The following is a 23,343-nucleotide window of genomic DNA, read 5'->3' as shown; positions in this document are numbered from 1 at the left end:
TTCTAGAGTCAAATGTGAGGTCATCTCAGGGGTGGGTTCCTGCCAGTTCTAACCTCTTCCATAGAAGAGGTTCCACAAATCTACAGTGGTTTTTAGAACCAGTTCCAGCTCCCTCCCCCCGCCCATCCGCACATCATCAAGATGAAGAGCGAGAGGAGGAATTCTGGGAGTTGAAGTCCACAAGTCTTAAAGCTGTCAACTTTGAACACCCCTGGGGGTTTTTTTTCTAAAGGGTTAGGGGTGCAAGGGTCTTGTAACTTGACATCTTTAAGACTTGCGTGCTTCAAATGCCAGAGTTTCTGAGCCAACATTTTGGTTGCTAAGCAAGAGTGTTGTTAAGTGAGTTTCACCACATTTTACAAGTTGGCCACGCCCACCCAGTCACACAGCTGGCAAGCCACACCCACCCTGTCACATAGCCGGCAAGCCACTCCCACAAAGCAGGCCACACCTACAGAAGAGGTTCTAAAAAAATTTGAAACCCACTCCTGGGTCATCTGTCCAACAGCTAAAGCTTGGCTGACATTGGATTATGTAACAGGAAATCGTGGGATCATTTTCATCCCAAACTCACCAGCAAATCTACAACAGGCTGAAAAAGGAAAGAATCAAGGTGTTGCAATTGCAGTCAAAGTCCAGACCTCAACCCGATTGAAATGCTGGACCTCAAGAGAGCTCAAGAGAGCTGGGCATAAACAAATGCCTACAAACCTCAATGAACTGAAACAATGTTGTAAAGAAAAGGGGCCAACATTCCTCCACAGTGAGGTTACAGACTGATAAAGTCATACAGAAAACAATTACTTCATCATTTTTGCTAAAGTTGATTTATCTACGTTTTCCCCGAGCTTGCCCGTAGCTGTACAAGCAGCAAGCGGCACACGTCGGTTGATGGATGAGACGCCAGGGTATAAAATGCTGTATTGATTCATTTATTCTGCGCACATGAAATATATATGAGCGTCAAATTTGCCAGTTGAGCGACCAGGAAAGATAACACGCAAATCAGAGCACAATGAAAAACATGATTAAGAACAATTTGATGCCCCTTGAATATGAAATGATATATATTCTTCTCTTTCTCTCTCCTCCCCGCTTCCCTACAACACACAAAATGCACCATGTGCCCAAATACAAATTGTAAGCAATTGAGCCATAGACCATAACCTACTACTAGATAAAGTAGAAGAATGTGGGTTAGACAGCATCACCACCAGATGGATTCGTAACTGGCTGACCAACCGCACTCAACGTGTAGTCCTCAATGGAACTGCATCTACATGGAGGGAAGTATGCAGTGGAGTACCCCAAGGCTCTGTTTTAGGCCCAGTACTCTTCAACATCTTCATCAATGATTTGGATGAGGGAATAAATGGGGAACTCATCAAATTTGCAGATGATACCAAGCTGGCAGGAATAGCCAACAGCCCAGAAGATAGGCTTAAGATACAGAAGGATCTTGACAAACTTGAACATTGGGCACTATCTAATAAAATGAAATTCAATGGTGAAAAGAGTAAGGTTCTACATTTAGGCAACAAAAACAGAATGCACAGGTACAGTATAGGTGATGCTTTGCTCAGTAGTAGTAACTGTGAAAGGGATCTTGGAGTCCTAGTGGACAACCATTTAAATATGAGCCAGCAGTGTGCAGCAGCTGCCAAAAAAGCCAACACAGTTCTAGGCTGCATCAACAGAGGGATAGAATCAAGATCACGTGAAGTGTTAATACCACTTTATAATGCTTTGGTAAGGCCACACTTGGAATACTGCATTCAGTTCTGGTCGCCACGATGTAAAAAAGATGTGGAGACTCTAGAAAGAGTGCAGAGAAGAGCAACAAAGATGATTAGGGGACTGGAGACCAAAACATATGAAGAACGGTTGCAGGAACTGGGTATGTTTAGCTTAAGAGAAAGAAGGACTAGGGGAGACATGATAGCATTGTTCCAATATCTCAGAGGTTGCCACAAAGAAGAGGGAGTCAAACTATTCTCCAAAGCACCTGAGGGTAGAACAAGCAATGGGTGGAAACTAATCAAGGAGAGAAGCAACTTAGAACTGAGGAGAAATTTCCTGACAGTGAGAACAATTAATCAGTGGAACAGCTTGCCTCCAGAAGTTGTGAATGCCCCAACACTGGAAGTCTTTAAGAAGATGTTGGATAGCTATTTGTCTGAAACGGTATAGGGTTTCCTGCCTAGGCAGGGGGTTGGACTAGAAGACCTCCAAGGTCCCTTCCAACTCTACTATTGTATTGTATTGTATTGAGCCAGAAGGGGAGAATCTATGATGTCTTACAGCCACATCTACTACTGCTGTTGTCATTATCATTATCCAAAAACTACCTTTCTTTTAAAGGTAAAGGTTTCCCTTACACATATGTGCTAGTCGTCCCCGACTCCAGGGGGCGGTGCTCATCTCCGTTTCAAAGCCTAAGAGCCAGCGCTGTCTGAAGACGTCTTCGTGGTCATGTGGCCGGCATGACTAAAAGCCAAAGGTGCACGGAACACTGTTACCTTCCCACCAAAGATGGTTCCTATTTTTCTACTTGCATTTTTACACGCTTTGAAACTGCTAGGTTGGCAGAAGCTGGGACAAGTAACGGGAGCTCACTCCGTTATGTGGCGTTAGGGATTCGAACCGCCAAATTGCCGACTTTTGAGAAGTACAAATACATGGACCTATAAATGTATATATGCAGAAAATCAATGTGTTTTCAACCTAAAATGGTTACAGTCCCACATTTCTGAGTTAATTTTAGCAATGTGGGGGCTTTAACTCATGAAATGATGCCTAAAGTCTCTGAAAGATTTGAAGCACCACTTTTGCCTATTAAACAAACCACTGGGTTGCTAAAGGGAATTAAACATAACTTGAAACTTCCAATATTCCCATTGATTTTATTTGTCAGAAAGCTAGGTGGGAAGTTCGCTAATGACTGTGGGATGCTGCAACCATCATCCATGTGCAACAGTTAGTAATATCTCAATTGGTGCAACTCCTTTCCCTGCATCTTCCTACCCACGGGAACGTCTGAAGCGCGGTGACTGAATGTGCTAAGATGACCACACATTTGTGTACAAGATGAATTTTATTTTTATTTATTTATTTGATTTGTTAGCCGCTCCCTCTCCACAAGGGACTCGGGGCGGTGTACAATAAATAAAAGCACATATATATATTACACGGAGGAGGTAAAAACCATTACAATACATAAAATAATAATAATGAAATTAGAAATTAAAATACCCCAGTTTAAAATTACTAATTTAAAAAAGACTGTCAGGAGGAATAAGATGGAACTATGGTTGAGCCAGGCCAGATAATTGAAAAAGGTGGGTCTTGAGTTTTGAAAGGAAGGAGCGGAGATCGGAGGTAATCCTAATGTCGAGGGGGAGGGCATTCCAAAGGGCTGGGCCCATCACAGAGAAAGCCCTACTCCTGGGTGTCGCCCTCTGGCATTGTTTAGTGGACGGCACCCGGAGAAGTCCCTCTCTGTGAGAGCGGATTGGGTCGTAGGGATGTATGGGGCAGGATGCGATCCCGCAAGGAACTAGGTCCTGTGCCATGGAGCGCTTTGAAGATGGTAATCAAAACCTTGAAACGCACCCGATAGATCACAGGAAGCCAATGCAGCTCGCGCAGGAGAGGTGTTATATGGGAGTATCTAGTACTCTTGTATACTCTTACAATGCCATTGTAACTTTGGAGGCTCAGGGAACAATTGGTTAAGTGAGGACCACATATGCAACTAAATGCCCCAAAAGTCCCCAACAGCTTTTTTGTTTTTACAAAGTGCTGGATTAAGCACAGTTGAACCTGCTTAATGTACGGATGGCGCACCAATAGGAAATATTGTGCTTGTCGGCTACACTTGGAAGTAAGAAAGCAGATACAGATCAGTCCAATATTGTTGCCAAGAAAACAGCAAGTTATAACAGTATAAGAGAGCTGGAAGGGACCTTGGAGGTCTTCTACTGCAATCCCCTGCTCAGGCAGGAAACTCTAAGACCTTACGTGATCTACTCCCCAGAACTTCTGGAGGGAAGCCGTTCGCAAGGAATCAACCTTAACTTGAAAGAGACTTTTTAAATCTTCCCACCAGCAGAAAATTGCAGCCACCAGTTTAACAGCATGGAGCACCAGTGGACTCAAAATTTGGAGAAAGAACATGTAGCAGCAGCTGACATGCTTCAGCCTAATTGCCTCTCTGCCAAAGAGCCCCACTTGCTGTCAGCCCAAGCCTCTCCTCCGACCTGACCTCAACTCACCTTCCAGATGTTGCTTTGACCCTGGGAAGAGCACAAAAGCCACTTAGCATGCCCCTTTCCTCCCATGAGCCGTCCGGAAGTAGTTCCTCTCCTCCCATCCTTTCTAGCAATGTTATACTCGATGGTTTTAACTCCTTTAAGCTCAACTGCATATGCCTATTAAGGAATTTCTAGTCACTGATATATGACTGCCATTTCCCAATAGGGGGCAAAAGAGCACACTTGCTTTGTCTTTGCTAAGGCGGTTTGCATGGATGTTTTCACTGATTAGACGCTATCAAGTCATTTTCAACTGCTAGAAACCTTCCTTTGCAACTGATCCATGTGAAATAGTGAAATGTGGCACTAAATAGTTTGTGAAGAGCTAAGTGCGGAGTGCTAAAGTTTTAGGAAGTTCTTACAGAATTACATAGAGTTGGAGGAGTCCAACTGTCTAAGGAGATCCTATACCGTTCCAGACTCCTCTTAAAATCCCCCATTGAGGGAGCACCCAAAACTTTTAGAGGCAAAGCATTTCCACGGATTGTTCTCACTGAATTTCCCCTCCCCCTGGATTCTAGGTTTGGTTTCTTTTTGATGTCTCCCTCTGTTACTTGTCCTACTCTCAGGCCCATTTGGATAATTGGTCCATGAAGAAGAGTGGGGAAAGATGAGGCTGGAGACGCTGAGGAACGTCCAACACAATTTTATTGAATTTAACAGCAACTAGTAATACAGGAGAGAATCGCCCGTTCCTCTGCCTGACAGCTATTTATACGAAGAGCTGTCAGGCAGAGAAACCAATCAGGGAAGCAGAACAGCCCGCCTTCAGCCAAGCCGCGCCTGATTGGCTAAGGCGCGGCATGGCTGTTGCTAGCTGTCAACAGAGGGAATCCCCGGTCGTATGTCGGGGAGGAAAGGAATATAACAGTCCATCCTCTTTATTTGTGTCAGCCCCTCAAATATTGGCACAAAAAATGCTATGATGCCAAGTCCTTTGTGTTACACTACACATATCCAGTTTCTGCAATAGTGCATGGCAGAATCACAAGAAGAAGGGTTTGCTCTAATTAAAAAGAAGAAAATGCAACAATTGTTAACAATATATGGAAAGTTGTGAAAGTGTGCAAACACCCAAGATACTGGGATAAACGGAGACCTAAAACGGGACACGCAGAGGCCACAAAACGGCTGGTGGGTGGGGGCCAGCGGGTGGACAGCGCTTCAGCAATATTTGTTCCATAAGATGCACAGACATTTCCATCCACTTTTGGGAGAAAAAAAAAAGGGCGTTTATGGAGCGAAAAATACGGTAAGTAGAAATCTAGAAAGCAGACTTCAGTTGCCATTTCCACAGCTGAAGCAAAATTCATAGCATTATCAGAAAGGTGCTCAGAGATGACATGGTAATATAATTAGTAAAAGAATTAAAAGAATGCTTGTAGAATAGAATAGAATAAACAGAGTTGGACGGGACCTTGGAGGTCTTCTAGTTCAAACCCCTGTTTAGGCAGGAAACCCTACAACACTTCAGACAAATGGTTATCCAATTTCTTCTTAAAAACTTCCAGTGTTGGAGCATTTACAAGTTCTGGAGGCAAGTTGTTCCACTGATTAATTGTTCTGTCAGGAAATTTCTCCTTAGTTCTAGAAATGCCTTTCTAGATTTAAAGGGAACCATGGATTTAGGATTGCTTTTACATCCATCAAGAGAATTGGGATAGAAGTGCTTTGTAGACAGTATTTGGGCTAATGATGTACAAGAGACAAAGTCAATGTCAGCATTGCTTATAATATGAACAAACACACTAACTAGTTGGAAATCTAGAAAACAGATTTCAGATGCCATTTCCACAGCTGCAACACAATTCGTAGCATTATCAGAATTGCCCTCAGAGATGACATGGTATGTAGAGTTAGGAAAGGATTTGGATAGTGAAGTGAAAGGAGCTATGCCAGTATTTGAAGATACAACATGCACATAAATGGCAACAGGTGGGAGTACAAACCAGAAGGAAGAGTGTTGACATAATGTAATGTCAGAAAAGCAGTGAAAGAAAATGTAATAGACACAATTTATTGTCCACCAGAAATTTTTTAGCTGGCCTCACGACAAAACCATTAAAACCTCCTACATGAGGCAATCTCTGATTTCATTTGGGAACTTGCTACATAATTCCCTGACAGAGAACTGTCTTTATTACACCCAGAGAAAAAAAGCCATTTGCAGTGGATGGCATTTGCAGGAAGCATCACAGGGAGGGAAATATCTGTTGTGATTTGTAGCTGCAATTACAGAGCTGAGTTAGAAATTACAATATGTAGAAAGTCCTCTGGGATGGCAATCGTTGCATCCTCTGTGCCTGCCACGTCTCATAATAAGCCTGCAAATATCATGGTCCTCCAAACTATCCCTGCTAAATATGCACCCCTCATTCATCATGATAGAAAGAATTCTATCTTTTGAAAAAAGGGAGAAAAATGAAGGAAACAAAAATAAAAAAAGGAATGAGTATTGTCACATTAAGTAGAAACTTGATATTTAATAGACATTGGTCCTATTGTAATATGAATATGTGTTGTGCTGCTGTAAAGGTGTTTTCCTTGTGAGCATTTGTTATTGGACATTTGTGGCACATGGGCCTCTGCGAAAGCATGTGCCTGTGGTCAGTTGTATCCTTCAGGCATTGGGATCTGGATCCTTCATGGCTCCTTTTACATCTTCTACAAATGCCATCCCTGTTTTCTCCAGGAATTGGCAGGTAACTCAAACTACCCGAGCAATCCTCACACCTTTCGTCCTTTTAAAAGGCCAATCAGAAATCACAAAAGATAAATCTGTCTGATGTAAATCTAAATTAGGATATATGACTGAGTTTTGCAATGTAGTTAGATGATATGACTAAAGTAATTATAATACGAAGAACTTTGGCGTAAAAGTAAGAGAAGGAGTTTGAGACATTGTGACAAGTAAAAAGTGGGGAGATAAATGGATAGTCCCCGATAAATGGCAAATGTTGATTTTGAACACCAGGGGAGTCGTGGGGTGGTTAAGGTATGATGTGATTTGTTTTTGAAAATTTCTGGATGCTGTGAATTGTGACAAATATGTGAAATTTACTCATTTTACTGCAAAAGCGCTTCAATCGTTGAGGCAGTGGGAATGTCATGTTCCATGAAATTTACATCGTCTGCCTTCTGAAATAATGTTTGGATTTCCACACTTGGACAGAATGGGGAAATTCCACAATGTGAGACTAAAGATATGTCTATAAAGAACTGTATACTTGGCTCCTCTTCTTTACCTCAGAAACAAAGGACTGCTAGCTCAAACCATATTGGAATTGGCTGCTGGTGATTGGGTCCTGATGAAGCCTGACGTGGGGAAAAAACCTAGCCAAGCCTGGGACAGACCCTACCAAGCCCTGCTAACCACTGAAGCAGCAGCCCAAACGGGAGACAAAGGGCAAATCACTACACCCGTGGAAAGTGGTTCCTGGAGTAGACTTATTAAGAATGAACATTTCCAAAAACTGATGTAGTCTGGCCTGAGTGGTGGCCTCTTCTATTCCACCTGAAGATCCTAAAATCAGCTGTACAACTTTGCACTCTACAGATTGTGTTGATTTTGTGATTGTAATTGTATCACTGAATATTACTGTTAAACTGATACACACCTGTGGGGAGTAGTGGGACACTGTAATTGTGATTGCTCCCATATAAACTTCATATATATATAATGTAATTAGACTGAGTGGGTTAAGCATTGATGTGGTAACTCTTAATTAGCATGCTGCAGATGCAACTAATGCAACTGCTAGTGCTCTAACCTTTACAACAACAATATCCCAGAATGCATTTGCTTTACATGATTTGTTAGCAAAAGGATATATCTGTGGAAAATTTTGTTCCCAAAATTGATGACCAGGAAAAGCACCATACAGGAAGAAAATTGCCAAAGTTTTCCACACGTTCCAGCGCAGGCCTGAACTGCAGTCGTTGACTTCACCTGATTCAACAATATCTTCACGACAATGGAAAGCATTCCATTTTTTTAAAATAAAAGGGTGGAATGAAGGGGAATAGTAATAAGGATACAAACTTGTTGGTTTTTGTGGAAACATTTGTTTTCTGTATTTGTAACCTATATGCTTGCATGCTGTAAGTGCCTTTTGTTCCCTGCAACTGACTTCCTGTGGCCCTGTTATTAGGGTGTATAGAATATCTGGCAAAATGGGTGATCCTTGCCATTTGAACTCTTATCAATCTGCCATCTATGGGCGTAGAATGTATCCCAGAATGGAGATGTAAAGAGCTGTAAAACGGGCACCTTTGATCTGTCCCCCTTCTGCCTAAGAACGCATCTCTCACCTTTGATCTGTGCCCTTCACAACAGGATGCCAAATGGCCAACCGTGAGAACAGGGAAGAGATAAGGCTGAGAAGGCTAGTGAGTAGTATTGTAAAGCCAGGATGTTATTTTATGATGTCTCCAACTGTATAAAAAGGAACTACATCTTTTCTGAAGGGCAGTTCTGCCTAGTGGTGGGTTCCGGATCCCGTTGCAACTGGTACGGTTGCCACAGGGCCCGGCAACCTCCACATGAACGCACAGTGCACGCATGCGTCTTACCTTCCATACAGTAATGCCTCCGCAACGCTCCAGCTGCTCGGCAGAGCATCGCGCAGGCACTGTACACGCCATGTGCGAAAGCGCCAAAGGCTTTAAATGACTGGAAAGAAGCCCAGGCAGGTGGGTGGGCCCACCGGAGCATCGTACCGGAACGGTACCGGGTGCTCTGGGCAGACTCCCGTACGCCTGTCCCAGAGCGTACCTCCTGCAACCCACCACTCGTTCTTCCCTACATATCCTTTGCAACAACTGACCATCATGTCTTTAAACTTTGATCAAAGACTAAATGATGACTGTTATTCAAGCCTCCGTTTAAGTCTCATGTTTGGCTTATTGTGACTTGGATGCATTCTCGAAGTTTTATGGGTCTAAACGTATTAGTAAACTTTACAGTATCATTTCTTCTTATCTAAACTCTATGCCTCTGCTGATGTAGCCTAGGACTGCATTGGCTTTTTCTTCAGTAGCAGCACAATATTGGCAGAAGTGGTACCTGTCCATTTCTCATGTGGCCCAAGAATACATGCCCCGCCCTTTTGGAGATCTCCCGGAGGCAGCCGCCATTTCCAGTGCACCCACAATTCCTTAACACAGTTTACAAAGTGTTAAGGTACCAAAACAGAACACTTTGTCCCAGTCCCATATGACAGTGACCAAGAAGCAGCCACCATTTTGACATAGAGGCAGACATGGCAAAATGGTGGCTGCCTCCACAACTCCACCGCATGGCTCAGGCATGAATCCCAGTAACAGTCAAATTAATGGCTGCTTCCACAACACATGCAGCGCGTGGTTGTTTTACCCTCCTTCATCAACATGAAGTTCAGTGATCTTCAAAAAGGATGGAGAAGGAGGAGGTGTGATGCCGGGTGGGGTGGGAGTAGGCCCTAATGATTGCAGGGATCTAGTGGCAGTAGGAAAATGCCTGTGGGACACTGTAGGGAGGGAAAGGCCTGTGGGGACCCAAAAGTTGGGGTAGTGGAGGTTAGACCTCCAAGAGATTCCTACAACCCTGAGGTAATCACTATTCTGCTTAATGATGTGAACATTTCTTTATCATCTTCATCAGGGAGAGGAAAAGGTGGGAATAGTTAAGCAAGGCAATCTCACTTAATAACCATAATTGGCAGCTCCCATTACAATTGTATCCAGAGGACTACTTGTATGGTGGCTGGGGAATTCTGGGGCTCAAAATCTACAGGACACCCAGGTAGAAGATGGAAAGTCCACCTCTGGAAATTGCATAATCAATATACAGAAAAGACCATCCAAAAACTTTTTTGAGGAATTCCATTACTTCTGCAAAAATGAAATATCCAGAAACTTCTGCTGATAACTAGAAACAGGTGGTTAGGCCTTTTCCATTTTTCTCTCTCTCCACCTACAAGCCTAATCATGAGACATTTTTGAGTAAAAACAATGACTCCAGCATTAAAATAGTCAATTTCTAATATTTCTAATGAGGGATGAGAAATGAAATGCAATTCTTCTCTAAACTCATCAACGTTTCATTCATATGGATTTCCTTTTAGGAAATAACAGACAATTTATACCTGAAGATCATCCAGACAGGGCATTTGAAGGATTTTTCTCCTGTGTGAGTCATCCAGAGTTTCACCAGGTGGGAATTCTGACTAAAACATTCCCACAATTAGGATACTCAAAGGGTTTCCCTCCAGTGTGAGTCCTCTGATGATTCACCAGGTCAGAATTCTGAGTGAAACAATTCCCACAATCAGGACATTCCAAGGGTTTCTCTCCTGTATGAGTTCTCTGATGTCTTACAAGGTTGGAATTGTGACTAAAACATTTCCCACACTCAACTCATGCAAAAGGTTTCTCCCCTGTGTGAGTCCTCTGATGTTTCAGCAGGTTGGAATTCTGACTAAATCTTTTCCCACAATCAGGACATTCAAAGGGTTTCTCTCCTGTGTGAGTCCTCTGGTGAATCATCAAATGGGAATTCTGACTGAAACGTTTCCCACAGAGAGGACATTCAAAGGGTTTATCTCCTGTGTGAGTCCTCTGGTGAATCACCAAATTGGAATTCTGACTGAAACTTTTCTCACAAACAGGACATTCAAAGGGTTTCTCTCCTGTGTGAGTCCTCTGATGATTCACCAGGTAGGAATTCTGACTGAAACTTTTCCCACAATCAGGACATTCAAAGGGTTTCTCTCCTGTGTGAGTCCTCTGGTGAATCATCAAATGGGAATTCTGACTGAAACTTTTCCCACAAAGAGGACATTCAAAGGGTTTCTCTCCTGTGTGAGTCCTCTGATGATTCACAAGGTAGGAATTCTGACTGAAACTTTTCTCACAAACAGGACATTCAAAGGGTTTCTCTCCTGTGTGAGTCCTCTGATGATTCACCAGGCAGGAATTCTGACTGAAACTTTTCCCACAATCAGGACATTCAAAGGGTTTCTCTCCTGTGTGAGTCCTCTGGTGAATCATCAAATGGGAATTCTGACTGAAACTTTTCCCACAAAGAGGACATTCAAAGGGTTTCTCTCCTGTGTGAGCCCTCTGGTGTTTTACTAGGTCAGAATTCCGACTGAAACCTTTCCCACAAAGAGGACATTCAAAGGGTTTCTCTCCTGTGTGAGTCCTCTGATGATTCACCAGGCAGGAATTGTGACTGAAACTTTTCTCACAAACAGGACATTCAAAGGGTTTCTCTCCTGTGTGAGTCCTCTGATGATTCACCAGGCAGGAATTCTGACTGAAACTTTTCCCACAATCAGGACATTCAAAGGGTTTCTCTCCTGTGTGAGTTCTCTGGTGTCTAATCAGGTTGGAGTTACGACTGAAACGTTTTCCACAATGAGGACATTCAAAGGGTTTCTCTCCTGTGTGAGTTCTCAGGTGTCTCACGAGGTGGGAATTTCCAATGAAACGTTTCCCACAATAAGGACAATCATACGGCTTCTCTCCCATATGGGTCCTCTGGTGTATCAGCAAGTTGCTGTTTGCCTCCTGTGTGAGTCCTCTGGTGAAACATCAAACTTTTCCCACAAAGAGGACATTCAAAGGGTTTCTCTCCTGTGTGAGTCCTTTGGTGAATCATCAAATGGGAATTACGACTGAAACCTTTCCCACAAAGAGGACATTCAAAGGGTTTCTCTCCTGTGTGAGTCCTCTGGTGTTTTATTAGGACAGAATTCTGACTGAAACATTTCCCACAAATAGGACATTCAAAGGGTTTCTCTCCTGTGTGAGTCCTCTGATGATTCACCAGGCAGGAATTCTGACTGAAACTTTTCCCACAAAGAGCACATTCAAAGGGTTTCTCTCCTGTGTGAGTCCTCTGGTGAATCATCAAATGGGAATTACGACTGAAACCTTTCCCACAATCAGGACATTCAAACGGTTTCTCGACTGTGTGAGTCCTCTGGTGTTTTACTAGGACAGAATTCTGACTGAAACATTTCCCACAAAGAGGACATTCAAAGGGTTTCTCTCCTGTGTGAGTCCTCTGGTGAATCATCAAATGGGAATTACGACTGAAACCTTTCCCACAATCAGGACATTCAAAGGGTTTCTCTCCTGTGTGAGTCCTCTGGTGTTTTACTAGGTCAGAATTATGACTGAAACCTTTCCCACAATCAGGACATTCAAAGGGTTTATCTCCTCTGGTGAATCATCAAATGGGAATTCTGACTGAAACCTTTTCCCACAATCAGGACATTCAAAGGGTTTCTCTCCTGTGTGGGTCCTCTGATGAATCACCAAATGGGAATTCTGACTGAAACCTTTTCCCACAATCAGGACATTCAAAGGGTTTCTCTCCTGTGTGGGTCCTCTGATGAATCACCAAATGGGAATTCTGACTGAAACATTTCCCTCAATCAGGACATTCAAAGGGTTTCTCTCCTGTGTGAGTCCTCTGGTGAATCATCAGGTGGGAATTTCCAATGAAGCATTTCCCACAATCAGGACAGTCATACGGCTTCTCACCTGTGTGGGTCCTCTGGTGTATCAGCAAATTGTTGTTTTCGCTAAAGTATTTACCACATTGGGAGCACTTGTAGGGCATCTCTCCTGTGTGGGTCCCTCTGTGAACCAGAAAGGAGCAGGTCTGACAAAAGCTTTAGTATAGCTATTCTCCAGAGTGGATTCTCCCCTTCATAATCACTTGTGATTTGAAGTCTGCTTTCCTCAAAACAGGCACATCTATGGACCTTTTTCGCCACTGATATTTTTGAGAAGATGAAAAATGTGTGTGTCCTTGTTTTGTGGTACTTTGATTTAAGCACTTTTCTTCCCCTAAGGGCAAGGCCTGCATTACTGTCTGCCCTATGTGACTGTCCAATTCACCTTTTCCTCCTCACTGACTTCCAGATATTTCCCTCTTTTCTGAAATGGAAAAAGAAGCTCCTTTCCCCTTTTTGAGTGCTGCTTACTCTACTATTTCCAGCTCAAAATCTCTTCTTGATTTCCTTTCCTTTGTCTTTCAACTACTGGGGAAGAAGAAGAATTGTGTGGTTTTTCTGAAGGAAATGGAGAGTATTTCTATTTCTGCCTCCATTTGCTTTGCTTTTCAATGTTGCTTCTTATTCTCAGTAGTCCAATGTCGTCTTATAGGCTTCATCTTTGTCTGTAAGATTCAAATGAAAATGTAGCTTTTATTGTTTGCAAAAGGGTTGCAGAAGATGGGAAAAAAGAAGAATAGATTCCAATGAAAAAGCAAACATGCCACAATACTAGAATAATCTCTTACATTAATTGTGACTCATTTGACAACTGGGATCCAAGTTCCATTATGCATTCAATCGTGAAATTCACTTGGGTCAGTCACAAATTCTTAGCCCTGCAAAGGGTTATCATCAAATACAGTTTTGAAAACAACAAAGTACACCCACTTTCTTAGTGTAGTAATGAAGAGGCTAAATAGCCACTCAGTGTTGCTAATCAAGTTCTCTTGATCAATTATCATCAGCAAGCGTGACTGCATCTATAAAAGCCGAAGTTGTAGGAATTTGCTGGTCTCTGGCATTGAGGTTGGCTTAAATGTGACAGCGGGGACCGTAGAGAAGGAATTGTTGCAGTTCAACTATAGTGCATTCAGAAGGTATTCAGACCCCCTTCATTTTGTCAATTTTGTTTTGCTGCAGCCTGATTCTACAGTTGTTGAAATTTGTTTTTTTCTCATTAATGTACACTCATTGACCATAATGACGAAATAAAAAAGAAGTACTGAGTGTAGATTAATGAGAAAAAATGAATTTCAACAACTGTAGAATCAGGCTGCTGTATAACAAAAATGACAAAAGTGAAAGGGCCTCTTACTTTTTGAATGAACTGTATGTGAATTCTCCAACACTGGAAGTTTTAAAGAAGAGATTGGACAGCCATTTGTCTGAAATGTTATAGGTTTCCCACGTGAGCAAAGGGTTGGACCAGAAGACTTCCAAGGTCCCCTTCAACTCTGTTATTCTGTTATCTGGGGAGGATTATAAGACTATTTTGAAAAAATTAAACTCCATCATTCTACATTCCACATTCATAAGTGAAAAACATTCAGGAAGTGGAAGTCGAAGTGGAAGTCCCAGCAAATTCACCTCAAGTTCAGAAGGTGCAATGCTCAGAGAAATTACCGTATTTTTCTTAATATAATATGCACCAAGATTTTAAAGAAGCAAATTAAAACAAAAGTTTTTGCACCCTGCAAACCTTCCAAAACCGGCTTGTTTTTCGTGAAAATGGGCCCATTTATCTTAAAAGAAAGAAGCATGCATAGCCTTTAGGAGGCTTGTACAGTGTTCCTAGGGGCTGCCCCCCCAAAAATGAGCAAAAAACGGCCTGGAGCACTCTGGAAGCCTCCAAAGGTAATGCACTGACATTTTGGTGAAGGGGGCGGGGTTTCGGGAGGCCAGAAACGTTGTATTCAGTGTATAAGATGCACCCAGATTTTAACCCTCTTTTTGGAGGGAAAAAGGTGCGTCTCATACTCCGAAAAAATACGGTACAATAAATCCAAGCATTACATTAGAAGTTCTACAGGCCTCATTTAGCATATCAAGTGTTAAAGTTCATGACAGTACAATCAGAAAAAGACTGAACGAGTATGGTTCGTTTGGAAAAGTTACCAGGAGAAAGCCTCTCCTTTCTAAAATGACACAGCAGCACAACAAAGTTGCAAAGTTACATCTGAACAAATAGCAAGACTTCTGGCACACTGTCCTTTGGAGAGACGAAATCAAAGTGGAGACGTTTGGCCATAATTCACAGTCCCACATTTGATGAAACCCAAACACAGCATTTCAGCACAAACAGCTCATACGAACCGTCAAGCACAGTAATGGAGAGGTGATGATTTGGGCTTGTTTTGCAGCCATGGGACCTGGACACCTTGCACTATTTGAGTCTCCTATGACCTCCTCTCTATTTTAAAGTATTCTAGAGACAAATGTGAGGTTATCTCAGGGGTGGGTTCCTGCCAGTTCTAACCTCTTCCAAAGAAGAGGTTCCACAAATCTACAGTGGCGTTTAGAACCAGTTCCAGCTCCCTCTCCCCGCCCATCCGCACATCATCAAGATGAAGAGTGAGAGGAGGAATTCTGGGAGTTGAAGTCCACAAGTCTTAAAGCTGTCAACTTTGAACACCCTTGGGGTTTTTTTTTCTAAAGGGTTAGGGGTGCAAGGGTCTTGTAACTTGACATCTTTAAGACTTGCGTGCTTCAAATGCCCGAATTTCTGAGCCAACATTTTGGTTGCTAAGCAAGAGCGTTGTTAAGTGAGTTTCACCACATTTTACAAGTTGGCCACGCCCACCCAGTCACACAGCTGGCAAGCCACTCCCACCCTGTCACATAGCCAGCAAGCCACTCCCACAAAGCAGGCCACACCTACAGAAGAGGTTCTAAAAAATTTTGAAACCCACTCCTGGGTCATCTGTCCAACAGCTAAAGCTTGGCTGACATTGGATTATGTAACAGGAAATTGTGGGATCATTTTCATCCCAAACTCACCAGCAAATCTACAACAGGCTGAAAAAGGAAAGAATCAAGGTGTTGCAATTGCAGTCAAAGTCCAGACCTCAACCCGATTGAAATGCTGGACCTCAAGAGAGCTCAAGAGAGCTGGGCATAAACAAATGCCTACAAACCTCAATGAACTGAAACAATGTTGTAAAGAAAAGGGGCCAACATTCCTCCACAGTGATGTTACAGACTGATAAAGTCATACAGAAAACAATTACTTCGTCATTTTTGCTAAAGTTGATTTATCTACATTTTCCCCGAGCTTGCCCGTAGCTGTACAAGCAGCAAGCGGCACACGTCGGTTGATGGATGAGACGCCAGGGTATAAAATGCTGTATTGATTCATTTATTCTGCGCCCATGAAATATATATGAGCGTCAAATTTGCCAGTTGAGCGACCAGGAAAGATAACACGCAAATCAGAGCACAATGAAAAACATGATTAAGAACAATTTGATGCCCCTTGAATATGAAATGATATATATTCTTCTCTTTCTCTCTCCTCCCCGCTTCCCTACAACACACAAAATGCACCATGTGCCCAAATACAAATTGTAAGCAATTGAGCCAGAAGGGGAGAATCTATGATGTCTTACAGCCACATCTACTACTGCTTGTTGTCGTTATCATTATCCAAAAACTACCTTTCTTTTAAAGGTAAAGGTTTCCCTTACACATATGTGCTAGTCGTCCCTGACTCCAGGAGGCGGTGCTCATCTCCGTTTCAAAGCCTAAGAGCCAGCGCTGTCTGAAGACGTCTTCGTGGTTATGTGGCCGGCATGACTAAAAGCCAAAGGTGCACGGAACACTGTTACCTTCCCACCAAAGATGGTTCCTATTTTTCTACTTGCATTTTTACACGCTTTCAAACTGCTAGGTTGGCAGAAGCTGGGACAAGTAACGGGAGCTCACTCCGTTATGTGGCGTTAGGGATTCGAACCGCCAAATTGCCGACTTTTGAGAAGTACAAATACATGGACCTATAAATGTATATATGCAGAAAATCAACGTGTTTTCAACCTAAAATGGTTACAGTCCCACATTTATGAGTTAATTTTAGCAATGTGGGGGCTTTAACTCATGAAGTGATGCCTAAAGTCTCTGAAAGATTTGAAACACCACTTTTGCCTATTAAACAAATCATTGTGGGTTGCTAAAGGGAATTAAACATAACTTGAAACTTCCAATATTCCCATTGATTTTATTTGTCAGAAAGCTAGGTGGGAAGTTCACTAATGACTGTGGGATGCTGCAACCATCATCCATGTGCAACAGTTAGTAATATCTCAATTGGTGCAACTCCTTTCCCTGCATCTTCCTACCCACGGGAACGTCTGAAGCGCGGTGACTGAATGTGGTAGCATGACCACACATTTGTGTACAAAATGAATGTATACTTTTACAGTGCCATTGTAACTTTGGAGGCTCAGGGAACAAGTGGTTAAGTGAGGACCACATATGCAACTAAATGTCCCAAACGTCCCCAACAGCTTTTTTGTTTTTACAAAGTGCTGGATTAAGCACAGTTGAACCTGCTTAATATACGGATGGCGCACCAATAGGAAATATTGTGCTTGTCGGCTACACTTGGAAGTAAGAAAGCAGATACAGATCAGTCCAATATTGTTGCCAAGAAAACGGCAAGTCTATAACAGAATAAGAGAGCTGGAAGGGACCTTGGAGGTCTTCTACTGAAATCCCCTGCTCAGGCAGGAAACTCTAGGTAAGTCTCGACTAACTGATGTCCAATCTCTTCTTTAAGACCTTACGTGATCTAGTCCCCAGAACCTCTGCAGGGAAGCCGTTCGCAAGGAATCAACCTTAACTTGAAAGCGACTTTTTAAATCTTCCCAGAAGAAAATTGCAGCCACCGGTTTAACAGCATGGAGCACCCGTGGACTCAAAATTTGGAGAAAGAACATGTAGCAGCAGCTGACATGCTTCAGCCTAATTGCCTCTCTGCCAAAGAGCCCCGCTTGCTGTCAGCCCAAGCCTCTCCTCCGACCTGACCTCAACTCACCTTCCAGATGTTGCTTTGACCCTGGGAAGAGCACAAAAGCCACTTAGCATGCCCCTTTCCTCCCATGAGCGGTCCGGAAGTAGTTCCTCTCCTCCCATCCTTTCTAGCAATGTTATACTCGATGGTTTTAACTCCTTTAAGCTCAACTACATATGCCTATTAAGGGCTTTCTAGTCACTGATATATGACTGCCATTTCACAATAGGGGGAAAAGAGCACACTTGCTTTGTCTTTGCTAAGGCGGTTTGCATGGATGTTTTCCCTGATTAGACCCTATCAAGTCATTTTCAACTGCTAGAAACCTTCCTTTGCAACTGATCCATGTGAAATAGTGAAATGTGGCACTAAATAGTTTGTGAAGAGCTAAGTGCTGAGTGCTAAAGTTTTATGAAGTTCTTGCAGAATTACATAGAGTTGGAGGAGTCCAACGGTCTAAGGCAGTGCTTCTCAAATAGTGGGGCGGGCCCCCCAGGGGGTGCGCAAGGCTCCGTAAAGGGGGGCTCAGCTCAAATTATTTTATATATTTTTGTTTTGCAGGTTAAAGTTTTTTTTAATATTGTGTTCCTTTAAATCCTGTGCTCCTTTAAATCTTTTCTGCTACAGTTAATAAAGCTATTCTTTGTTGTAAATTGATCCACATTTTTCTTTTTTTATTCTCTTATACATTAATAAGGATACAGTGTTATGCAGAGGTGTACTTATAACAATTTTATAGACAAATGATACTATTTACAGTTGCGCGGGACGCACGAAATGTTTTCTTCTTCCTAGGGGGGGCATGACAGAAAATAATTGAGAAGCACTGGTCTAAGGGGACCCTATACCGTTCCAGACTCCTCTTAAAATCCCCCATTGAGGGAGCATCCAAAACTTCTAGAGGCAAAGCATTTCCACGGATTGTTCTCACTGAATTTCCTCTCCCCCTGCATTCTAGGTTTGATTTCTTTTTGATAAGTCTCCCTCTGTTACTTGTCCTACTCTCAGGCCCATTTGGACAATTGGTCCATCCCCTTTACTTGTGTCAGCCCCTCAAATATTGAAAAAAAAATGCTATGATGCCAAGTCCTTTGTTTTAGATTAGACATATCCAGTTTCTGCAATAGTGCATGGCAGAATCACAAGAAGAAGGGTTTGCTCTAAGTAAAAAGAAGAAAATGCAACAATTGTTAACAATATATGGAAAGTTGTGAAAGTATGCAAACACCCAAGATACCGAGATAAACAGAGGCCAAAAACGGGACACGCAGAGGCCACAAAATGGCTGGTGGGAGGGTGCCAGCGGGTGGACAGCGCTTTGGCAATATTTGTTCCATAAGACGCACATTTCCATCCACTTTTGGGAGACAAAAAAAGTGCGTCTTATGGAGTGAAAAATACGGTAAGTAGAAATCTAGAAAGCGGACTTCAGTTGCCATTTGCACAGCTGAAGCAAAATTCATAGCATTATCAGAAAGGTGCTCAGAGATGACATGGTAATATAATTAGTAAAAGAATTAAAAGAATGCTTGTATAATAGAATCGAATAAGCAGAGTTGGAAGAGACCTTGGAGGTCTTCTAGTCCAAACCCCTGCTTAGGCAGGAAACCCTACAACACTTCAGACAAATGGTTATCCAATTTCTTCTTAAAAACTTCCAGTGTTGGAGCATTTACAAGTTCTGGAGGCAAGTTGTTCCACTGATTAATTGTTCGAACTGGCAAGAAATTTCTCCTTAGTTCTAGAAATCCCTTTCTAGATTTAAAGGGAACCATGGATTTAGGATTGTTTTTACATCCATCAAGTGAATTGGAATTGGAGAAATGAGCTATGCCAGTAAGATACAACATGCATACAAATGGCAACAGGTGGGAGTACAAACCAGAAGGAAGAGTGTTGACATAGAGAAGCAGTGAAAGAAAATGTAATAGACATAATTTATTGTCCACCAGAAAATAATTTAGCTGGCCTCATGACAAAACCATTAAAAGTTCCTACATGAGGCAATCTCTGATTTCATTTGGGAACTTGCTGCATAATTCCCTGACAGAGAACTGTCTTTATTACACCCAGAGAAAAAAGCCATTTGCAGTGGATGCCATTTGCCGGAAGCATCACAGGGAGGGAAATATCTGTTGTGATTTGTATCTGGTGGATCAACCAGAAGGATGTGAAGGATGGTGGTGAGAAAACATTTGTGCTGTGGGAGATCCCCTTCCTCTGGGACCGATGGAGGAGTTTGGGATTATGAGCGCACACAAATGGCTTTGTGAGCCTCAGCTCTTCCCAAGAAGCTTCCATAGGGAGCACAGACACTTCTAAAAAGCCCCCTCGCCATGGTTTAGAAAATGCAGGATGGTGGGGAGACAGCTGAAGGAAATGTGGCTCCTACAGAATTGGAGTTAACAGACTCAGTGTGTGATGAACTGGGCTTTCTTAAGAAGACTGAGAAATGGACCTACTATGGTATATCTAACTTTAAAAAAAATTGGAAAATGGATCAACCAAGAGGTTGTATGATTTGCGGGAATAAGACACAACTGTTGGCTTATTGTTCTCAACTTAAATTTTAAGAAAAATATTTTATTAATAAATAATAATTAATATACAAAAATTAAATGGAATGGTAGATTAAAAATGCTTTGATGTTTAACTGTGATTTTGATTCATCTGTTAATTACTTTGCCTTTACCTATTGTATATTGATGAACGTCAAATTGGTTGTAAATAAGAGAAGAGGTTTATAAATTTTGGGCCTGCTTCACAAGGGGAAGAAATTAATATTGCTCCAATAGATTTATGAATATTCAAGTGGGCGGGTAATATAAGTAAATCTGCTTCTGTCTTTTTTAATGCATTTTTTTCTTTTTAAAAGTTTTGTCTATCCTTGTTTTCCTTTTGAAAAAAATCTTTCTTTTTTTGGAGTTTGTACTTTATATTAATTTTCTGAAGAAAATATTTTTTTTTTAAAGTCCCTTTACTACGAGTACGTTTTTGGGGCTACTATGTACCTATTTTCTAAACTGCCTCTAAATTCATAGAATCCTAACATCCTGGGGCAGGTTCTGTTGTTGTGACCAGAATTGGAAGTACGATTCTAGGTCTGTTTCCTCCAGGAAATGGCAGGTGACTCAAACTACTGGAGCAATCCTCTAACCTTTCGTGCTTTTAAAAAACCAATCAGGAATAACAAAAGATAAATCTGTCTGATGTAAATCTAAGTTAGGATATATGACTGAGTTTTACAATGTAGTTAGATGATATGACTAAAGTAATTATTAAATGAAGAACTTCGGCGTAAAAGTAAGAGAAGGAGTTTGAGACAGTGTGACAAGTAAAAAGTGGGGAGATAAATGGATAGTCCCCGATAAATGCCAAATGTTGATTTTGAACACCAGGGGAGTCGTGGGGTGATTAAGGTATGATGTGATTTGTTTTTGAAAATTTCTGGATGCTGTGAATTGTGACAAATATGTGAAATTTACTCATTTTACTGCAAAAGCGCTTCAATCGTTGAGGCAGTGGGAATGTCATGTTCCATGAAATTTACATCATCTGCCTTCTGAAATAATGTTTGGATTTCCACACTTGGACAGAATGGGGAAATTCCACAATGTGAGACTAAAGATATGTCTACAAAGAACTGTATACTTGGCTCCTCTTCTTTACCTCAGAAACAAAGGACTGCTAGCTCAAACCATATTGGAATTGGCTGCTGGTGATTGGGTCCTGATAAAGCCTGACGTGGGGAAAAAACTTAGCCAAGCCTGGGACCGACCCTACCAAGCCCTGCTAACCACTGAAGCAGCAGCCCAAACTGGAGACAAAGGGCAAATCACTACACCCGTGGAAAGTGGTTCCCGGAGTATACAATGTATACAATAGTAGAGTTGGAAGGGACCTTGGAGGTCTTCTAGTCCAACCCCCTGCCTAGGCAGGAAACCCTATACCGTTTCAGACAAATAGCTATCCAACATCTTCTTAAAGACTTCCAGTGTTGGGGCATTCACAACTTCTGGAGGCAAGCTGTTCCACTGATTAATTGTTCTCACTGTCAGGAAATTTCTCCTCAGTTCTAAGTTGCTTCTCTCCTTGATTAGTTTCCACCCATTGCTTCTTGTTCTACCCTCAGGTGCTTTGGAGAATAGTTTGACTCCCTCTTCTTTGTGGCAACCTCTGAGATATTGGAATAATGCTATCATGTCTCCCCTAGTCCTTCTTTCTCTTAAGCTAAACATACCCAGTTCCTGCAACCGTTCTTCATATGTTTTAGTCTCCAGTCCCCTAATCATCTTTGTTGCTCTTCTCTGCACTCTTTCTAGAGTCTCCACATCTTTTTTACATCGTGGCGACCAGAACTGAATGCAGTATTCCAAGTGTGGCCTTACCAAGGCATTATAAAGTGGTATTAACACTTCACGTGATCTTGATTCTATCCCTCTGTTGATGCAGCCTAGAACTGTGTTGACTTTTTTGGCAGCTGCTGCACACTGCTGGCTCATATTTAAATGGTTGTCCACTAGGACTCCAAGATCCCTTTCACAGTTACTACTACTGAGTAAGGTATCACCTATACTGTACCTGTGCATTCCGTTTTTGTTGCCTAAATGTAGAACCTTACTCTTTTCACCATTGAATTTCATTTTATTAGATAGTGCCCAATGTTCAAGTTTGTCAAGATCCTTCTGTATCTTAAGCCTATCTTCTGGAGTGTTGGCTATTCCTGCCAGCTTGGTATCATCTGCAAATTTGATGAGTTCCCCATTTATTCCCTCATCCAAATCATTGATGAAGATGTTGAAGAGTACTGGGCCTAAAACAGAGCCTTGGGGTACTCCACTGCATACTAGTAGAGTAGACCTACTAAGAATGAACATTTCCAAAAACTGATGTAGTCTGGCCTGAGTGGTGGCCTCTTCTATTCCACCTGAAGATCCTAAAAGCAGCTGTACAACTTTGCACTCTACAGATTGTGTTGATTTTGTGATTGTAACTGTATCACTGAATATTACTGTTAAACTGATACACACCTGTGGGGAGTCGTGGGACACTGTAATTGTGATTGCTCCCATATAAACTTCATATATATTGGGGCATTGAATCAGATCAACCTGACTTGAACACAGTAGTTCTAAGAAAGAGTGATATCATAATCCCTAAACATATAAGATGTAGTGATGTAATGCAAACATAAGTGTGAAAAATCATACATTCCTAGCAAAGGTGTTTTATTCACTTACTGTCACTTTGCTGTCTGGAATTAACCTGACACAACCTAGTAACTCACTTGTAAATATAATTAGACTGAGTGGGTTATGCATTGATGTGGTAACTCTTAATTAGCATGCTGTAGATGGCTTATAAGGTTTGCCTATGTGCCTAGCCGATTGTATGAAACATGTGCATACGCTGAATAGAATTATAAGGTTACAGCCAATGCTTGCAATAATAACTAATGCAACTGCTAGTGCCCTAA

General features: G+C 42.0%; 3 protein-coding genes across 8 annotated transcripts in view; all 3 read right to left on the bottom strand.

Moving 5' to 3' along the window:
- Positions 1 to 23,343, bottom strand: part of LOC309384246 (uncharacterized protein) — a 198,933-nt gene that overhangs the window by 51,780 nt on the left and 123,810 nt on the right. The window lies entirely within an intron of this gene.
- The window catches only part of LOC309384287 (uncharacterized protein), a 101,928-nt gene that overhangs the window by 37,053 nt on the left and 41,532 nt on the right, over positions 1 to 23,343 (bottom strand). The window lies entirely within an intron of this gene.
- LOC309384292 (uncharacterized protein) overlaps positions 20,508 to 23,343 on the bottom strand; it is a 62,120-nt gene continuing 59,284 nt past the window's right edge. Inside the window, exon 3 of the transcript XR_014174027.1 lies at positions 20,508 to 20,798. The gene's annotated coding sequence lies outside the window, so the exon portion shown is untranslated. The remainder of the gene's footprint in view (positions 20,799 to 23,343) is intronic.

Source organism: Natrix helvetica, assembly GCF_964273705.1.
Source record: "Natrix helvetica genome assembly, chromosome: 1".
Taxonomy (NCBI): domain Eukaryota; kingdom Metazoa; phylum Chordata; class Lepidosauria; order Squamata; family Natricidae; genus Natrix; species Natrix helvetica.
The sequence above is the reverse complement of the archived record's forward strand: the minus strand, read 5'-3'. Positions and strand labels throughout refer to the sequence as shown.